Below are 19746 nucleotides of genomic sequence, written 5' to 3'. Positions count from 1 at the left end.
CCACTCAGTCATTATGCAAGGAAGTTGAGGGTATTGTAATCTCCATCAGGAAGCCTCTAAGAAGAAGAGCTTATAGTTCTAAATGGGAAAAGATTTTCATCTTGGTGTTAAGTAAGTTCTTTGAATCCATTTGCCAGAAAACCAAAGGAATTTACTTGATGTACTGAGGGAGTGTAAGTACTTATCTGTCAATATGCATTTCTGTGCCATTGCGGCTTACCATGTTCAAATGGATAGCAAACCGATTTCCATGCATTCTTTAGTGTCAGAGTTCATGAAAGACTTATGGCATTCGAGACTTCCAGTTGCCAAACCACCAGTGCCACGGGATCTCAACGTGGTATTGGCGCAACTCATGAAGCTGCCTTATGAATCGTTTGTTGGCTTCCTTAAAGTTCCACACCTAAAAAGTAGAGTTCCTACTTGCCATTATGTCAGCTAGAAGAGTTAGTGAGCTTCAGGCACTGGTTCGTTACTTGCCATAGTTGCAATATTTTCACAACAGAGTGGTGCTGCCCACTCGCCCCAAGTTTCTGCTAAAAGTGGTTTTGCTTTTTCATCTGAATCAGTCCGTTATGTTACCTGTGTTCTTTCTAAGATCTCATGTACATGAAGGGGAAAGGGTCTTCCAATCACTGGCTATTCCTAGTCTGTTGGATCAAAAGTGATGAAGAGTTGAAAAACCTGATGATATGGTTGAGGTTTCTTTAGAAAATAAGCTAAGGCCTTTTTTCTTTTTTTTTAGAAAATTCTTTAAGAGAGCTTATAAAAATGTGTAGTCGCGACAATCTAAACGTGAATAAGCCCAACACTGCCAGTGTTTCGCTGTCAAAATTTCTTTGGGGATTAAATAACTCTTAAAACCACCATCAGACTGTTGTCATTTTTGCTACTGCTGAGACCCACAGTCCTGTGAACACAATTACAGTCTGGTGGTTTTATAGGATCTTTAAAAAAAAAAAAAAAAAAAAAAAAGCCACTTTGAAGGTGAATGATCAAACTGACCAGGTGGTCCTTGCCTACCACAACAGGAAGCACCGACAGGCTTGCTGACACCTGTCAACGGACATTTGATGTTATTGTGCTGATCAATGGTTTGTTTGGTTTTGCATTTGGGTCCCTCCTTTTTATTTTTTTTTAAATTTATTTATATACCTGGAGATTCTAGACCATGGACCCTGCTACAGAGCAGTGGAGGCTGCTGGCTCTCCAGGAAGTTTTAGTATTTTCATTCTGTTTTTCTGGAAAGTCAGATGTGCCCCTGCAGGCTCCCTATTAGACCAGCATTAGGTATGTCCCAAACTAGGAGCTGTACATAAAGAGCTCTAGCTTGACACTCCTTTGCTAGTCTGGCTTTCTTGGCGTCCACCCTGCAGAAACTCTTATCTATGTGACTCCTGATTTCCTGTAACTTGATAAACCGTCCTGTCTTACAGTCTGGTTTTTTGCATCCTATGTTCAGCTCTAGTGCTCCTGCCTCACGCTTCTCCTCTGGTTCTTCTCCAGACCCTGGACCCCCATTGGCCTTGCCTCTCCAAAAGTGCATCTTCCCTCCAAGGCTGCTTCTCATTGCTGAGCCCAAATACTCAGTGGCTCATCTGCGAGCCGTGCCTGTTGAAGACATTTGCAAAGCTGCAACTTGAAATGCCCACCTTCGTGTCCCATACCGTCTGGACAATCTTTCAAGAAGTGACAATACCTTTGGACAAGCAGTTTTGTGCAGCTTGTTCATCCAGTAGTGCACTCTCCATAGAGGGGTGAGATCTGATTGCTTTTCAGTAAGTGTGGGGTTGCAGCCCTCTGCTTGGGACTCCCCATGCATCATGGCTAATTCCGCCCTGCTTGTTGATGGAGAAAGCAAGTTTGCTTACCATAAACGGGGTTCTCCGTAGACAGGTTGTATTAGCCATGCTCAGTACCTGCCCGCCTCCCTGCAGAGTTGACTACCTAGCTAGAATGAATTCTGAAATTGACTGAGGGACTCATGAGACAACATCTGCATGGGAACTCCGCACATGCTCAGTAGAGCAGCTTGTAGAGAGAAGGGTCCATTTCGTGCCGTCGGATGACACCACCTATATGTCATGGCTAATTCATCTTGCAGCCAATGGAGAAATCCCATTTATAGTCAGCAAACTTGCTTTCCTGCTTAAATCATTTTTGCAGGATATACAAAGGAAATTGGGAACGCTTGTAATTTATCTGTGCCTGTGGGATCATATTAATCCTACCTAACAGTAATAGAGAGAAGTTCACCTCTTTTTTTTTTTTTTTCTCCAGATTGTTTTACATTTTTTGTAACACCAGAATTACATTGGCCTCAATCACATTATTTAACCTTGGTATCAAGAAAATCCCTCCAATATTTTATTTACTACTTTAACCAGAGATATTTTTAGGATCTCTGTCACAGCCCTAGAGCCTTTTAGTTCTAGTAATTCTGATTTTGTCCAGTTAACAGTATATCCCGAGACTTCCAAATAATTGTATTATTTCTTGAATATAGGGGAGAGAAGGAGATAAAATCCTCCAACATTAACAATAAGTTAGCCACATAAAGAGGAGTTTGTGGTCTCTGTTTCTAGTTCTGATTCCAGTAATTTGCCTAATTTTAATCCCTAATGGTTCGATAGCCATTTCAAATAACAGTGGTGATGAGGGACATGCCTGGCATATTACTCTTCCTGACCTAAAAGTTTGGGATGCTGTGGAGTTCACCATAACCGTGGTTGCAGGCTCCCTAGAAATTGTTTTAATCTAATTGATAACTAGGCTAGAGAACCCCAAATTTTCCATAATTCTAAATAGGAATGACCATTTTACTTTGTCAAGTCCTCTCAGCATCCAAGGATGGGAGACTAGTATATCATAATGCCTCTGTATCGCTCCATGGTGAGACCGCACCTTGAATACTGTGTACAATTCTGGTCGCCGCATCTCAAAAAAGATATAATTGCGATGGAGAAGGTACAGAGAAGGGCAACCAAAATGATAAGGGGAATGGAACAACTCCCCTATGAGGAAAGACTGAAGAGGTTAGGACTTTTCAGCTTGGAGAAGAGATGACTGAGGGGGGATATGATAGAGGTGTTTAAAATTATGAGAGGTCTAGAATGGGTAGATGTGAATCGATTATTTACTCTTTCGGATAGTAGAAAGACTAGGGGGCACTCCATGAAGTTAGCATGGGGCACATTTAAAACTAATCGGAGAAAGTTCTTTTTTACTCAACGCACAATTAAACTCTGGAATTTGTTGCCAGAGGATGTGGTTAGTGCAGTTAGTATAGCTGTGTTTAAAAAAGGATTGGATAAGTTCTTGGAGGAGAAGTCCATTACCTCCTATTAAGTTCACTTAGAGAATAGCCACTGCCATTAGCAGTGGTTACATGGAATAGACTTAGTTTTTGGGTACTTGCCAGGTTCTTATGGCCTGGATTGGCCACTGTTGGAAACAGGATGCTGGGCTTGCTGGACCCTTGGTCTGACCCAGTATGGCATTTTCTTATGTTCTTATATCCCTCTGAGACATTCTTATGTCCTGTATCAAACGTGACGCGCTCCAAATATGATCTTGCAGACAGTCTGGGTGAATTATGTTTCTAATACTTTTCTGGCGCCTTTGCACTATTATCCTTATTAGGATTTTGAAATCCACATTAAGGAGGAAAATGGGTCTATATAGCTGGAACATTCCAAGGGTCTTTCCCTTCTCCAGGGAAAAACGTTATAATACTTTGATACATGCAAGTCCATTTTAAAAGGTGCGCCTCATCAGGACCAGTAGTGAAGTTACGCAGGTGACATGGCGCACGTTGCCATGGTCAGCCTTGCAAAATTCGGGGGTTACATGCGGACCTCTCGGCCCCACCCTGGAACGTTAATTCCCCGCCCCTTTTCTGCCTCCTTATTCTTGCCGCGTGCACAGGTACGTACGCGCGTGCTTCCCGGCTTCTTAAAACTCATGTGGCTCGTGTGTGGCCCACATACGTGTGTATGGGGCCATTTATGCGCGAGCAATGCTTTTAAAGTCTATCTGATAGTTCGAAGTAGTTCCTGCTTCTCTAAGCCTTCATTACATAGATTTATTAGCTCTGCAGCCAGAATATCTACAAACTCGTTATAATAATTAATTTCAAAGCTAGCTTTCCCCAGGGCTTACCATTTGGCATACTTTTTAATAACGTTCCATACATCGTTTCCCAAAAGGGAGCCATAAGGTGATTATTCTGCTCAGGGGAGATACCTGGAAAATTTAGATTCCCACAACATGTTTTAAGTCCCTCTTCAGAATCCACAATTTCTGACTAATAAAGGATCTGAAAATATTGAGCAAAAGTCTCACTAATTTTCTCAGGATCAGTTTTTATTTTTTTTCCCTTTTTTTTTTCATACTATCGTTGACCACTGAAATAATCCTATCCTCCTACTGAGCTTTAACCAGATAGGCAAGCATTTTACCAGGCGTATATCCAAAAGTATAGTATTTACATTTTGTGCAGTAAGTCGCTTATTCCCTTTTCTTTATAACAATTATATTCATATTTCAGCTGGATTAGTTTAGTCCAGCGGGTTTGAGATGGGAATCTGATGAATGTGTTCATTTTCCTTTATTTCCATTGCCAAGTTTAAAATATCCCCTGTATCCTTCTGTAGTGTGGCTGAAGCTTGAGGTATTAATATCCCACGAGTGACTACCTTACCTGCTTCCCAGATGGTCTATGTACCAGTCTTTTTGTATTATTTTCTTTAAAATAATTACCCAGGGCATCAGTCACTGTGCTACACACACTAGATGTTTTCAACAGCGATATTAAGGCATCCTCTTTTGATAGCAGGGGGTAGAGAACGTGACACCAATACATAGAAACCGGAGCATGATCTGATAATACCGATTGCTTCAATCTTAATTCCCTCAGTGTTCCCCAGAATAAAATCAAATACCATAAACATATTCATTCTTGAAAAAGATTTGCCTCCCCGAGAGAAAGGTATATTCCTTCTGTGTCAGGTAGTGAAGGCTCCATACATCATTCAAACTTTCAAATTTAACATGGTCATGTCTTCTTTTAATGGTTTTCTTGAAGCATTATATGTTACTGTAACCTGACTAGATTTGTCAACAGAAGCATCTAACACTAGATTAAAGTCCCCTCCAATGATGATGTTCTTGCAGTTAATATTTTTAAGCATCCTAAACAAGTTTCTGGGTGGGTGGGTGGGTTTATATAATCCATGTTGGGACTAATGTAAGGAACAGCATAGAATTCTCTCAACAAATGTCCCAAAATGGTGCCCCATCTCTCTTCTGGATTTTTAAATACTTGCTGAGACTGAAAAAAAAAATCACACCACACCTAATTAATATTACAATACCTCTTTTCTTTCCGAGAAGGAACTGCTGTACACCTGTGTCACCCTCTGGTGCCTCAATTTATGTTCCAGCAATTGAGCAAAACTATTCGTGCCACCAAAGAATTTAATTGCCTCAAATTTTTTTGTTTGCTTTAGAAGACTGCTAATTCCATTCACATTCCAGGAGATAATTCTATACCTTTACACACTCGTTATATATACATATTGAGTTTTGTCATAGAGTGCTGTTTTTCCAAAAGCTCCTTGTTCAGATATAAGGAAAAGATGAGGTAGAATCCCAACTTGGTAACAGGTTTAAATTCCCCTTTCCCTCAATTGGTTCTCCCTGCCTTCTTCCCCTCCCTTCTCTTAAACTCTTCCATCCACTCCCTTGTAATTATTCCATATACAGTACATTCTTACAGGACCCTCCCCCCCCCAATATTTCCATTAGATCCACCCTCCACCTCCCCAACAGGAGCCTTACAACTCCTGGAGATTATGATTTCCCCATATTTCTGATAATATTTCTTTATTCAAAAAATTTGTAACCCACATTTAAATCCACAGCTCAAGGCAGTGTACAACCAGTCACAGCACACAATAAAACAGTACAAAACAGAAACAAAGGGGACTAACTAGACTGCTCTTCTACTCTGCCTTGTGTAGTACAATTGAAAAAGTCAAAATCCGCAAAACCAGAATATACATTCTGCACCTAGACCCCTGCATAACAGAACAATAAAAGCTGGAAACCAGGTAATCAAATCATCAAAACTCTGTTGAAACAAAAATGTTTTAAGTCTCTTTGAGACTTGTCTGCATACGTGTTGATAGACATAATTGTTCTGCTAGTGTGTTCCAAAAAGTTGGGCCTACTGTTGACTATGTCCTGTCTTGGGTCTTGGCAAGCCGAGCCAGACACAGTGTTGAAATGTCTAGGAGGCTACCTTAGGATGATCTGAACATACGGGTAGAATTGTTAACATGCAACATAGCATTAATCCATGGAAGAGTAGTATTGCTTAGGAGTTTGTGAGTTGACATTGTCATCTTATATGTAATCCACCATTCAACGGGTAACCAGTGAAGATTGCGCAGTATTGGTCTGATATAATACCTAAGCCCATCCATGTTCAGACTGCAGAATTCTGAATATTATGAAGTGGTCTCCGAGCATTAGATAATATTCCAGTAGGGTGGAATTGATGTCATCCACCGCAATGGACGGCTGAGCCCAGAGCTCCGGAACTCAACCACAATATCAGCAGCAATCGCGGTACACACCAGCTGAAAAAAGCACCCGGTAACAGTGCTCCTAACAGCGATCGTGCCCCAGATGATGGCGCTAAAACCAGACCTCCAGTGCTTCTTCTCATCTAGCAGAGAGGCACGTGACATGCTGGCCTTGGAGGGGAAGGAAGAACAAGACCTTATGGCAGTGGCGGGGAACTGCGAGAGTGAGGAAGACAGCCACGAACCGGTAGACAGCGGCATGCCAAGAGCGGACTTCCAGTGCTGGTTCGCTGAAGTGCGGCAGGATATGGCATCTTTCTGCGCTGAGGTCGGAGAGTGGATCAGTAAGGTGAAGGGAGACATAGCAGCTCTAGGACACTGCGTGGAGGAGGCAGAAGCACGTTTGGAAGATTAAACAGCAAATATCACTGCTCTACAGATGGTAAAGCAATCCTTCTCCAAATCGATCACAGACATAGAGGAAAAGATGGAAGACCTTGAAAACAGGTCCCGCAGATCCAACCTATACTTCAGGGGCGTGCAGGAACTCCCTGAATATAACAAGTGCCTCACCATGGTAACCAGCATAAGCTCCACTATACTGGAATCAGAGGGAGGCAAGTCAGAAGATTAAACTGGACAGAGCACATAGATCTCTAGGCAAACCAAAGGGCAGCCTTCCTAGAGACATAGTGGCAGGGACAGAAGGTGGAGGTGTTCCAGGACCTATCAGCGACCACAGTCAAGGGGGTAGATTTTATAATTTTGCGCGAGTGCGTACGTTTGTTCGCGCACCAGGCGCGAACAAAAGTACGCTGGATTTTATAAGATACGCGCGTAGCCGTGCGTATCTTATAAAATCCGGGGTCGGCGCGCACAAGGGGGTGCACATTTGTGCAACCTGCACGTGCCGAGCCCGGCGCGCGCTGCCTGTTCCCTCCGAGGCCGCTCCGAAATCGGAGCGGCCTCGGAGGGAACTTTCTTTCCCCCCCCCCCCCCCCCGGCCCTATCTAAACCCCCCCTTACCTTTTGTTGGCAGATTTACGCCTGTTGAAAGCAGACGTAAATCTGCGCGCGCGTCTTTCACCTCGGGTTCGTGGCCAGCAGGGCGGTGAGTGTGTGAGCTCTGAATTCGTGTGAAACTTTAAACTATGTGGTGGAGCTGGGAAACATGCTCCTTTACCTGGATGAAATCGTTCCTCCAAAGGGAGGAAAGATTCCACTTGGAGAATGGATACAAGGTGGGGGGGGCAGGGGAAGGGGGGAAGGACGAGGGCTTATACACTATTATGGGAAGGCCAAAAATCGAAGAGATGTGGAGGAACCACATTTTCCACTCCACCGGATGTCTGAAAGGGAAAGGCAGAGAGAAAATAGTTCTTAACATGAGAGGGCTAAAAATATCACTGAACGTGAAATTCCTAAATACAGCGAGGAAACGTAAATTACTGTATAAAGAAGCTGAGTCTAAGAATGCAAATATTTTTTGCCAAGAAACTCACCTCAAGGCGGGACACTTCTCACTAATGCTCTCCAGGAAATACTCAACACAATATCACTCGGCAGCCAATAAGGAGTGCAAATATGGGGGAGTAGGTATACTATTCGCCAGTAATTTAATATCTGACATTAAAGCCATTATCAGAGACATACATGGGAGATTCCTGATCTTAAAGGTATTAATATACGGTGAATTATTCATGCTGATCAACCTATATGCCCCAGACTCGGAACAGGGAAAATTCATAGACTCCCTATCTTCCACACTGTCAGGTTGGGCGGAAGGACATATTATAATAGGGGGTGATTTCAGCCTGACACGATACCCCTTCCTCGACAACTCAGCAGGGGGGCATGGCACTTCAAAGATGTACAGACGCAGCCTGAAGGCCCTCATAGACACCTGGGGCCTAGTAGATGCATAGCGATAAAGAAACCCCACAGCAAGGGACTATATCTTTTACTCACAACCCCACAAATCCTACTCCAAAACTGACGACTACTTAATGGATAAAGGAATGACGGGCATGATACATGACATAGGCTTGGAAATATAACCTGGTCCGATCATGCCGCCATATGAGAGTAGAACTGAGGACAGGCAGGGAACCACTTAGGCGATCCTTCACGAAAATCTAGTCACTGACAAATCATTCACTGACAGCCTAATAGGAGAGATAGAGGACTACCTTACTAACAAGACAGGGGAAACCAGTCCCACAGCACATGGGAAGGACTCAAAGCGGTTATCAGGGGGAAATTGATATCTAGGGCCACACACCTAATAAGAGAAAAAGAAAAGACCATAATGCAACTACTGACACTGGAAACTGATACGGAAACTGGAAATCAAACACAAAAGATCAGGAGACAGCACCACCCTCTCTCTTCTCGAAGAGACAAGACAAGAACTGAGAGACCTTAGCTTTCCAATTAGAGAGGACGAAACAAAAATTCTTCGAATTTGGTAATAAAGCCAGTAAGTAGACTGTTCGCTAGGTGACTTAAAAAACGATACCTGCAAAATCAGATTCTTAAAACCATGAACAGAGAAGGGAACTTCCTATATGATAGCACTCAGATCTCTAACAGATTTGCCCAGTTCTATAGCAAAACTTTACTCTGCGGACACCTCCATAAAAGAGGAAGATATAGAGAGCTATATCTCGGATATCTCCCTACCATACCTTTCTCAGGAGGCTAGGACACACCTGAATGCCAAGATAGGTGAAAAAGAGGTACTAGATGCTATTATAGAGCTTAAAAATGGGAAAGTCCCAGGACTAGATGGGTACGCAGCTAGATTCTACAAATCCTGTAAACACGCAATTGTTAGACCCCTCACCTCAATGTCTAACTACTTGAGGGAGGGGGGCAAATTGCTGACAAACTCCAGTGTAGCCAGCATCACTTTGATAGCAAAAGAAGGATGTGACCCCACACTATGTGGTTCCTATAGACCTATTTCACTAATCAATACTGATCTCAAGATACTAGCTAAAATCCTAGCACAGTGCCTAAATTTTAATAATCCCTTACTTTATCCATGGAGACCAGTCAGGCTTCATGCCAGGGAGATTGGGCACAGACAATGTTCGCAGAGTCCTAAATATCATGTGGTAGGTACAGAAAGCAAAAATACCAGCAGTCTTGCTGACGATCAATGCAGAAAAAGTGACAGAGTGCACTGGGCTTACCTATTCCAAGTCCTCCACAAATTTGGCCTAGGATCACACTTCTTAACTTGGGTGAAGGCCTTATACCATTACTCAAAAGCTATCATCCGTGTCAGCAGGGGAAACTCAGAATTCTTTGAGGTTGGAGGGGAATTAATCAGGGATGTCCGTTGTCCCCCCCTGCTATTTGCACTTTCATTAGAACCCTTCGCTGCACAAATTAGAGCCAATGACGAGATTGATGGGGTCTCATAGGCTCACATTCATGCAAGGTGACACTATTTGCAGACGACCTGCTATGCACAATCATAAACCCAGCAAGATCCCTCCCCCTTTTACTAAAGGAGATGAGGAGATACGGGCAGGTTTCAGGCTTTAAAGAAAATGAAGAAAAGTCCGAAATCTTAAATCTAACCCTGGGGATGGAGGAAACATTGGATATTAAGTTGAAGCTACCCTTCAGATGGGCAAGTGATAATATAAAATACCTAGGGATAAGACTGGGATCAGACTTGAGGAAGCTATTTGACATTAACTATGGGCCCCTCATAAGAGACGTCACTGTGGACCTAGAGAAATGGGAATGGCCACAGTTATCCTAGCTGGGCAGGATACATACTATCAAGATGAATATTCTACCCTGATTCTGTTATCTTTTCCAGACACTCCCTATAAGCATTCACCCCAAAACCTTAAAGGACTGGCAGAGGAAGCTTTTCCGCTTCATCTGGAAATGTAGGCCACCTAGCGTAATGAGCACGAGCCTCTTCCACCCAAAACTAAAGGGGGGACTAGGCGTACCTGATCTGATCTGTTACTATGCTGCATCTCAACTACGAGCAGTAAATTCCTGGCATGGAAAATCTATCCGTAAACTATGGATGGTGATGGAACAAGATTTTATAGGCAAAATTTCTCACAAAAACTATCTCCTTTCAGCCAAACCACACTCACAATTTGGACACAACACAGGAAACTATTGACAGGACAATAGACCCTATGGCCCTGCTCATCGTTCCTACTCAACAAGCTCTTCCCCCCTGGGATCCCGAGAGATACCATTGCTTTCTGGAGAAGAGCAGGTATAGTAAGACTTGAACAGCTATGGGATGGGAAATCCATACACTCCTTTGCGAATGCATCTCAGTTATACCTCCTAGAAGAGAGAGACAGTTTTGCCTATATTCAACTTCTCTCATTCTTAAGATCGAGGGGAATCCCACAAATACTCCAAAGGAATAAATCCTTTGAGATAATCTACTCTGAAGCAGATAACATGACCAAAACAATATCCAAATTATACAAACTCCTGACTGATGAGATGACCTCAAAACCACAACACATGCTGTCTTGGGAAAGAGACATGAATATAGAGCTAGATCTATCGGACTGGGACTTTTACTATAAAATGACAGGGAAAAACCTGATCTCATCAGGAGTCATTGAGAATAGCTATAAACTGCTATTCTGGTGCTTTCTCACACCTCACAAGCTATGCAAGATATTCCCAGGCCTTAATGGGTATTGCTGGCGCCAATGTGGGAAGGAGGGACACTTCTTCCATATATGGTGGGAATGCATCAAAGCAGAAGAATACTGGAACATGGTCCTAGCTTTCATCTTAGAAGTCACGGGGTGGGGGGGAGGAAGTGATGTCACCTCAGGGGATGGCTGCATGAATTAAGAGCTCCTCCAACAACCAGAATAATCCCTGAATATCAAAACCATCCGGGTTTCTATATATTCCTAAACGGATCGGAACTAGTCCTCTATCAACAGAGATGTCTACGAGACGGAAACAAGTGGATTTTAAGAAATTTTCATATCAGAAAGCGGATGAAGACGGGAGACCGCAGGTAGCAGACATGATGGCGGAGGACGAAACTACGCTATCGGGGGCTGCAGACCCCGATGCTCAGCCCCCACATATCGATGATGGGGATCCCCCAACGAAAGCCGAGATGCGATCGTGGTTTGCGGAGCTCAAAGCCGAAATTGTGAACAACACACAGGACATCATGCACTCCATTGAGGAGTTAAAAGGTGAGATTTTTGAGCTAGAAACATGAGTAGACGCGAACAGCGTAAATCTAAAGGCCACCCAGGAACAACATACACATGTTAACTCTGAATTAGAGAGACTCAATGATAAATTAGAAGATTTAGAGAATCGCTCTCGGCGTCAAAATTTACGATTTAGGGGTGTACCAGAAACGCCAGAAAATCAGGACTGCACGGCGGTGGTCCAGAAAATATGCGCCATGTTGTTGGAATCCGAGGCGGTTCACAGCTGTGAAAATTCAGAAAGAAAACTTAAGATTGATCAAGCACATAGAGTTATGGGACCCCGAGTGGCTAACAAGCCAAAGGAGATACTGGCCTGTTTTCACGACTTTGCTCAAAAGGATCAACTGGCAGTTATCGCACGGAAACAGGCCACATGGCAGTGGCAGTGGACGGCCATAATGATTTTTGCGGATCTATCCCCCATGACCATTCGGAGACGTCAAGAGCTGAAACCCATAACGGATTCCCTACGAGCAGACAATATTCGATATTGTTGGCTCTTCCCTTTTGGGATGAGCTTTACATTGAAAGGCGAAAATCACAGAGTAAAAACACTGACGGAAGCCGCGAAAATATTACATAATGCTGGCTACCTGGGATTTGAACAGCTACAAGTGGAGCCAAAAATAAACAGTCGCAGAGAAGATTACCCTCATTGGCAGCGGGTTACTAGAGGGGACAAGCGATTGAGGAGGAACATGAATACCTCTATTCCACAACGTGACGCCACTTGAACTTTCTGTTCACACTTCGGGTTCTCCTACTCAGCAGCTTGGGTTTTACCTAAGGCTTGAGATCTGATGGTTGATCAGGATCTCTGGTATTTACTTGGACATATTGTTATTTGGTGTTTCAAGGATGGTTATATATTATTTATGTGCTGAATGTTTACATTTCAGGGTTCAAATTAATGTTTGAAGGGTTTATGGCTCACTATACTACGGTTGGAGGCTATTATGCAGTCACTCTGCGATGGCTGATTCCTCCTTTCACGAGGCAAGTTGGATGTTGTCTGCAACATCACTTGTGGGGAATATGGTAAAGCGAGGGGGGGGGGGGGAATTCACACACAGCATAATGGTCATTATTTAAGGGCAATGTATTCCATTCTCATTGAATATCTGTGGTCTAAATGTAGAATCCCAGGGCGGTTCTGTCCCCCGGACACTGTCCAATCACAGCAAATGGACGGGACAATTATGTATACAGTTAGATGGTTCTCTTGAATTTTTTATCCCTTAATGTAAAGGGATTAAACTCTCCCTACAAAAGGCACTGTTTATACTCTGAATTGACTAATCAACATACTTCCATTGCCTCACCTTAAAAGACGACATGAAAGACTTCTTAAGCATGCCTCTTTTCCAGCACAGTATTGGACAGCACGACCTTTATCTCATAAATACCTGGGAGTGGGAATCTTAATTACCAAAGTTGTAATGTTTGAGGAGATCGCTCAATATGCTGATCCAGAGGGCCGCTACCTCATTCTCATTATTGTCATAGGAGGGGAAAAATATTTATTTATTTAAAAACTTTTCTATACCGTCGCTCAGTTATATACTATCGCAGCGGTTTACAAATAGGCACATAGACTAAGGTTAGTAAATCTAGGATATCGTACATTCTAACAGGTGCCAATAAAGTTCAGTTACAATTTCATAAATAAAATCATTATTTGAGTAATGTTGGTAAAGTCCAGGTATATTATTGAGTTACTATCTGAGATATTACTTCTTAAATGTAGGATTGAGTAAATTCATTCTCATCTGCATTACTCTGTACTTTCATTCTCTACCCTCCACACTCTTTAGTGAAGGCTTTTTTAAAGAGCCATGTTTTTAAATTTTTCTTAAAAGTTTTGAGATTATTGTGTAATCTGAGTTCAGGGGGCATCGTTCCATAGTATGGGCCCAGCCAATGATAAAGCCCTTTCTCTCACTTGGGTTAATTTTGCTGACTTTACTGAAGGGATTGTTAGTAGTGCTTTGTTTGCTGAACGGAGGTTTCTTTGTGGAACGTGTACTCGTAAGGCTGTGTTTAGCCAGTCTGCTTCTTTATCATATATTAGCTTGTGTATGGTACATAAGGCCTTGTATTTTATCCTGTATTCGATGGGTAACCAATGTAAGTCTGCTAGAGTTTCGGTTATATGGTCCCTCCTCTTTTTTCCCGTCAGTATTCTGGCTGCAGTATTTTGAAGTATCTGGAGTGGTCTTATCGATGTGCTTGGGAGTCCTAGTAAGAGTGCATTGCAGTAGTCAGTGCTGGAAAAGATAAGTGTTTGCAATACTGTTCTGAAGTGGGTGGGTGTGAGTGATGGTTTCAATCTTCTGAGGACCATAAGTTTTGTGTAGCCTTCTCTTACTTTTATAGATATGTGTTGCTTCAGGTTGATTTCTGGGTCAATTATTACTCCCAGATTCCTTACTTTTTCGGCTAGCTCAATTTTTTGGTTATTTCTTAGGGTTATTGGTGTTTGAATGATTTCAGTATGTTTTCTCTCTAGGTGAAGGAATTCAGTTTTGTCAATGTTGATGACCAGTTCCATTTGGTTTAGTAGTTGTTTAATTATGTCTAGGTACATGTTGGCTAGACTTAATACCCTAGTAAATGTATATGTACCCAATACTGGACAAGGTACTTACCTAAGACGCCTTGGCCATTTAATAGACCAGTATGCAGAAGGAAACATAATAATGGGTGGTGATTTTAATCTTACCTTGAATCCCCATCTCGACAACTCACGGGGGACCGCAGCTACGTTGAGGCAGGACCGGGAGCTTTTTAAATCCTTTATGTCACATTTGGATTTAGCAGATGCATGGCGCTTATGGCAGGTGCTATTCCTTTTATTCAAGAGCGCATTAGACCTACTCCAGGATCGATATTTTTCTTATAGCTAAAAGTTGTATAAACAAGGTGAAAGATCAGCAAATTGCTTCCATTACATGGTTGGACCACGGCCTGATCTCATTTCAATTAGATCTGAGTTCCTATGACAGGGGCCAACAATTTTGGAAACTAAACGAGAGTCTGCTTGGAGATGATGCTTTTGTTCTGCAACTTCAGACTGACATAAAGGAATACTTGGAATTCAGTGATAAAGAGGGGATATCACCTATGACGTTGTGGGATTTCTTAAAGGCTGTGTTAAGGGGAAAGTTCATTGCCCGGGGAGCTTACTTAAAAAACCTCCGCAATAAGGATAAAACTGACACTTTACAATTATTACATCAAATTGGACTTAGACATCAAAACTCAGGAGATGTCAAACTACTGGCTGAAATGGATCGTTTGCGGTCCCATTTAGAAACTTTAGAATCAGCCCAAATTGCATATAAACTTACCATCACCAAACAAGTTACTATGAGGGGGGGAATAAGGCGGGCCGCCAATTAGCTAGGAAATTGAAACGTCATCAAACACAACATAACATAGTTAAACTGAAGGATGAACATGGCTTGATGCTGACTTCCAATGCTGATATACGGCAACGGTTTATACGTTTCTACTCGGCACTGTATGCTACTGATCAATCTATTAAGCCTGTAGAGATTGACGAGTATTTATCCCAGACTAATCTCCCTGCTATTTTACCTGATAACCGAGAGTTTTTGGATCGGAACATATCTCCGGCTGAGGTTACTTGGGCCATAAAAAACCTAAAGATGGGGAAGTCCCCAGGCCAAGCTGCTTTTTATAAAAAATTTGCCGGGGAAGTGACACCTTTATTGGTAAACCTTTTTAATGCCTTGCAGGGACCTATCTCTCTCTCTAGTTCCGCTAACTTAGCGGGGGTCACTATCTTGGCCAAGCCAGGGCGAGATCCTACTGTCTGTGGGTCATATCGGCCAATTTATCTCATAAACCTAGATATGAAAATTTTGGCGAAAAATTTGGCAAATAGACTCAATAGCTTACTTCCCCAATTAATTCACTCGGATCAATCGGGTTTCATTCCGGGCAGAATGGCATCCGATAATGTCCGGAAAATTGTAGACCTTATGTGGTGGGCTCGTAACCAAAACACTCCGTTATTACTCTTAGCGATTGATGCTGAAAAAGCTTTCGATTATGTTCATTGGCCATTTCTGTTTCAAACTATGAAGGCCTTCCAGTTTGGGGACCGTTTTATACGATGGATTCAGAAGCCCCGAAGGCTTGTTTAAAGATTAATGGTGGATACTCCCAACCGTTTGCTGTGGGCAGGGGTACCCGACAAGGCTGCCCACTCTCACCACTACATTTTGCTCTTTTCCTGGAGCCTTTCACACATCACATTAGGGATAATTCTCACATTCATGGAGTAGAGGTGGGCTTGTTCTCGTCCAAACTTTCCTTATTCGCAGATGATATCCTCTTTACCATTACTAATCCATTACATTCCCTGGTAGCACTTACGGATGAAATATTGGCCTTTAGTAGAGTTTCTGGTTTTAAAATAAACTGGGATAAATCTGAAATCTTGAATGTATCAGCCCCTCAGTCTATAGTCGACTGAATCAAGGAATCTCACTCCTTTAAGTGGGCAAAAGAGAAAATTAAATATCTGGGGATATACATTGGATGTCAGAAAGACCTCTTTCAATTGAATTACCCACCGTTGTTGACTAAAATTTATAAAGATTTAGAATAATGGGATCGCTATCACATCTTGTGGTTGGGACGCCTAGCCATCCTTAAAATGAATGTTTTGCCTAGGATCCTGTATTTGTTGCTTACGCTATCAATAGTTGTACCCACAACATTATTAGATAAGTGGCATGGTAGATTATTTAGATTTTTGTGGAAAGTCCGGAAACCCAGGATCAAGAAGCAGATTTTATATCTCCCTAAATCTCAGGGTGGATTGGGAATGCCATACCTCCTGGGATACCATGGCGCAGCGCATCTTAAGGCAGCCGTGGAGTGGAATAATATTCATACGCCGAAACCATGGGTAGAACTAGAGCAAGCGATGATGGGTGGTTTCCCAGTGGCAGCTATTCTTTGGCAAAAACAATCTACTTGGGCACCCACTATACGCTTACCTGAGTCAGTCCAGGCCACTTTAGCCATTTGGAACAAATGGAGGGTAAAACTAGTTGGTCACCGACAACACTTTCATAGCACACACCTCTTCCATCATCAATCTTTTCGCTATGCCACACAATCACTAGCTGCTAAGCAATGGACGGAGAAGGGCATCTTTAGGATTTCACATATATGGGAACCTGGGGGGATGTTATCTTTCTACATCCTCCGTGAATGTTATAATCTGGCTGCAACAGACTATTATTTTTACTTACAAATTAGGCACTTTGTTGACCAAAACCGGATGAAGGGGGAGTTGGAACTGGGAATAACCCCATTTGAAGTCCTCTGCCTACAAGCAGCTAAGGCATGTAAACACGTTTCCAGACTTTACCTTATGCTAGTGGGAGTTCTCTCTTTACAAACATCCCATATTGTGGCATGGGAAAGGGATCTTAATGAAAAGTGGTCTGTGGAAGACTGGAGACGTCTTAGCCACTCCTTAGGGAAGGGCCTTATCTCTTCTTTTCATATAGAGAATGGTTATAAGATGTTATACCGGTGGTACTTGACGCAGGACAGGCTGCACAAGATAAAACATAATATATCGGACCACTGCTGGAAGGGGTGCCAGGAACCAGGTACTTTCTTTCACATGTGGTGGAAATGCCCCAAAATACAAACCTTTTGGGCGTCCATATCTCTCTGGTTGACAACTGTCTACAGCAGTACCATCACATTCACACTGTCTCAAGCATTACTAAATATGGAAGTCGCACATTTATCTAAGGTTCAAAATGCTTTTATTAAATATATTGTGACCATAGCTAGAGGGGCTATTGCTCACATGTGGAAAGACCCCTTGATACCTAATATACAGGAGGTGCAACAATGAATGGTTCACATATACACATTGGGGGAAATTACCGTGCATAAACATAGGACCCTTTCCAAGTTCCAAAAAGTTTGGCAGCCCTATACACAATGGCAGTTGCAGTCTCACATTTAACATACCCTGTCCTCATTATACCTATCCTTTTGAATTCTGTGGCTAGTCTGTGCATGTATCTGATGGAATTACTTTTCAGTTGTGTCTTGTCATGAAGGTTCTGTCAAATGGACTACTCTATGCTTATTATCAGGTTATCTACCATGTTGCTATAGGGGTACAGTTTTCTTTCTTTACAGTCATTTCTCATTATGCTTAGACATCCCTAGAGGCTGTGAGGCTCCCTTGGTAATAATGAGGTTTGCATGTACCAGGCCAGGATACTCCTTTTGTTTTGTCTTACTTCTTCATTGCTCATTTTAAGGTATTTTACAGTAATTTTAATGTTTTTCATTTTATTGTGTGTGAATGGGTAGGGGGGGGGGGGGGGGTGCTAGGGTGGGCAAGGGTTTCAATGTTTAAACGTTATAATGGCATATATTTTGGGAGAATTAGTCCGGCAACCGTTGACCATGTTATGTATCTAACTCCTGGATGGCATGCTGATGTTCTGTGTGTTATTAAAGCCAATAAAAACTTTACAAATTAAAAAAAAAACCATAAAAAAATAATAATAAAAAAAAAAAAAGAAGTAACGGAGTGTAAGGTTGAAAGAAACCCCAGACTTCTTCTGCTATCCATAGATATATGCACAGTAGACGAGCAAACCTGCCAATTAATACAGATCATTATAGTGGCAGCACGCTGTGAACTGGCGGCTTGGTGGCGTAAACCTGGGATACCCCGGAAAGTCCACATCAAAACCAGTCTAGATAAACTTTACACCATGTACAGATTAACTGTTCAAATCCATTGTACACTCCCGAAATTCGAGAAGACATGGACACCATATATTAAATGGCATAAGACCCAGACACTGAATCAAATCACGGTGAACCTAGAAGATGTGGTAGGCCTGATTGACAAACTGAAGAGTAGTAAATCACCTGGACCGGATGGTATACACCCCAGAGTTCTGAAGGAACTAAAAAATGAAATTTCAGACCTATTAGTAAATATTTGTAACCTATCATTAAAATCATCCATTGTACCTGAAGACTGGAGGATAGCAAATGTAACCCCAATATTTAAAAAGGGCTCCAGGGGCGATCCGGGAAACTACAGACCAGTTAGCCTGACTTCAGTGCCAGGAAAAATAGTGGAAAGTGTTCTAAACATCAAAATCACAGAACATATAGAAAGACATGGTTTATTGGAACAAAGTCAGCATGGCTTTACCCAAGGCAAGTCTTGCCTCACAAATCTGCTTCACTTTTTTGAAGGAGTTAATAAACATGTGGATAAAGGTGAACCGGTAGATGTAGTATACTTGGATTTTCAGAAGGCGTTTGACAAAGTTCCTCATGAGAGGCTTCTAGGAAAAGTAAAAAGTCATGGGATAGGTGGCGATGTCCTTTCGTGGATTGCAAACTGGCTAAAAGACAGGAAACAGAGAGTAGGATTACATGGACAATTTTCTCAGTGGAAGGGAGTGGACAGTGGAGTGCCTCAGGGATCTGTATTGGGACCCTTACTTTTCAATATATTTATAAATGATCTGGAAAGAAATAAGACGAGTGAGATAATCAAATTTGCAGATGATACAAAATTGTTCAGAGTAGTTAAATCACAAGCAGATTGTGATAAATTGCAGGAAGACCTTGTTGGACTGGAAAATTGGGCGTCCAAATGGCAGATAAAATTTAATGTGGATAAGTGCAAGGTGATGCATATAGGGAAAAATAACCCATGCTATAATTACATAATGTTGGGTTCCATATTAGGTGCTACAACCCAAGAAAGAGATCTAGGTATCATAGTGGATAACACATTGAAATTGTCGGTTCAGTGTGCTGTGGCAGTCAAAAAAGCAAACAGAATGTTGGGAATTATTAGAAAGGGAATGGTG

This window comes from Rhinatrema bivittatum, chromosome 2 (genome assembly GCF_901001135.1).
Source record: "Rhinatrema bivittatum chromosome 2, aRhiBiv1.1, whole genome shotgun sequence".
NCBI classification, from domain to species: Eukaryota; Metazoa; Chordata; class Amphibia; order Gymnophiona; family Rhinatrematidae; genus Rhinatrema; species Rhinatrema bivittatum.
Note: the sequence above shows the minus strand (reverse complement) of the source record.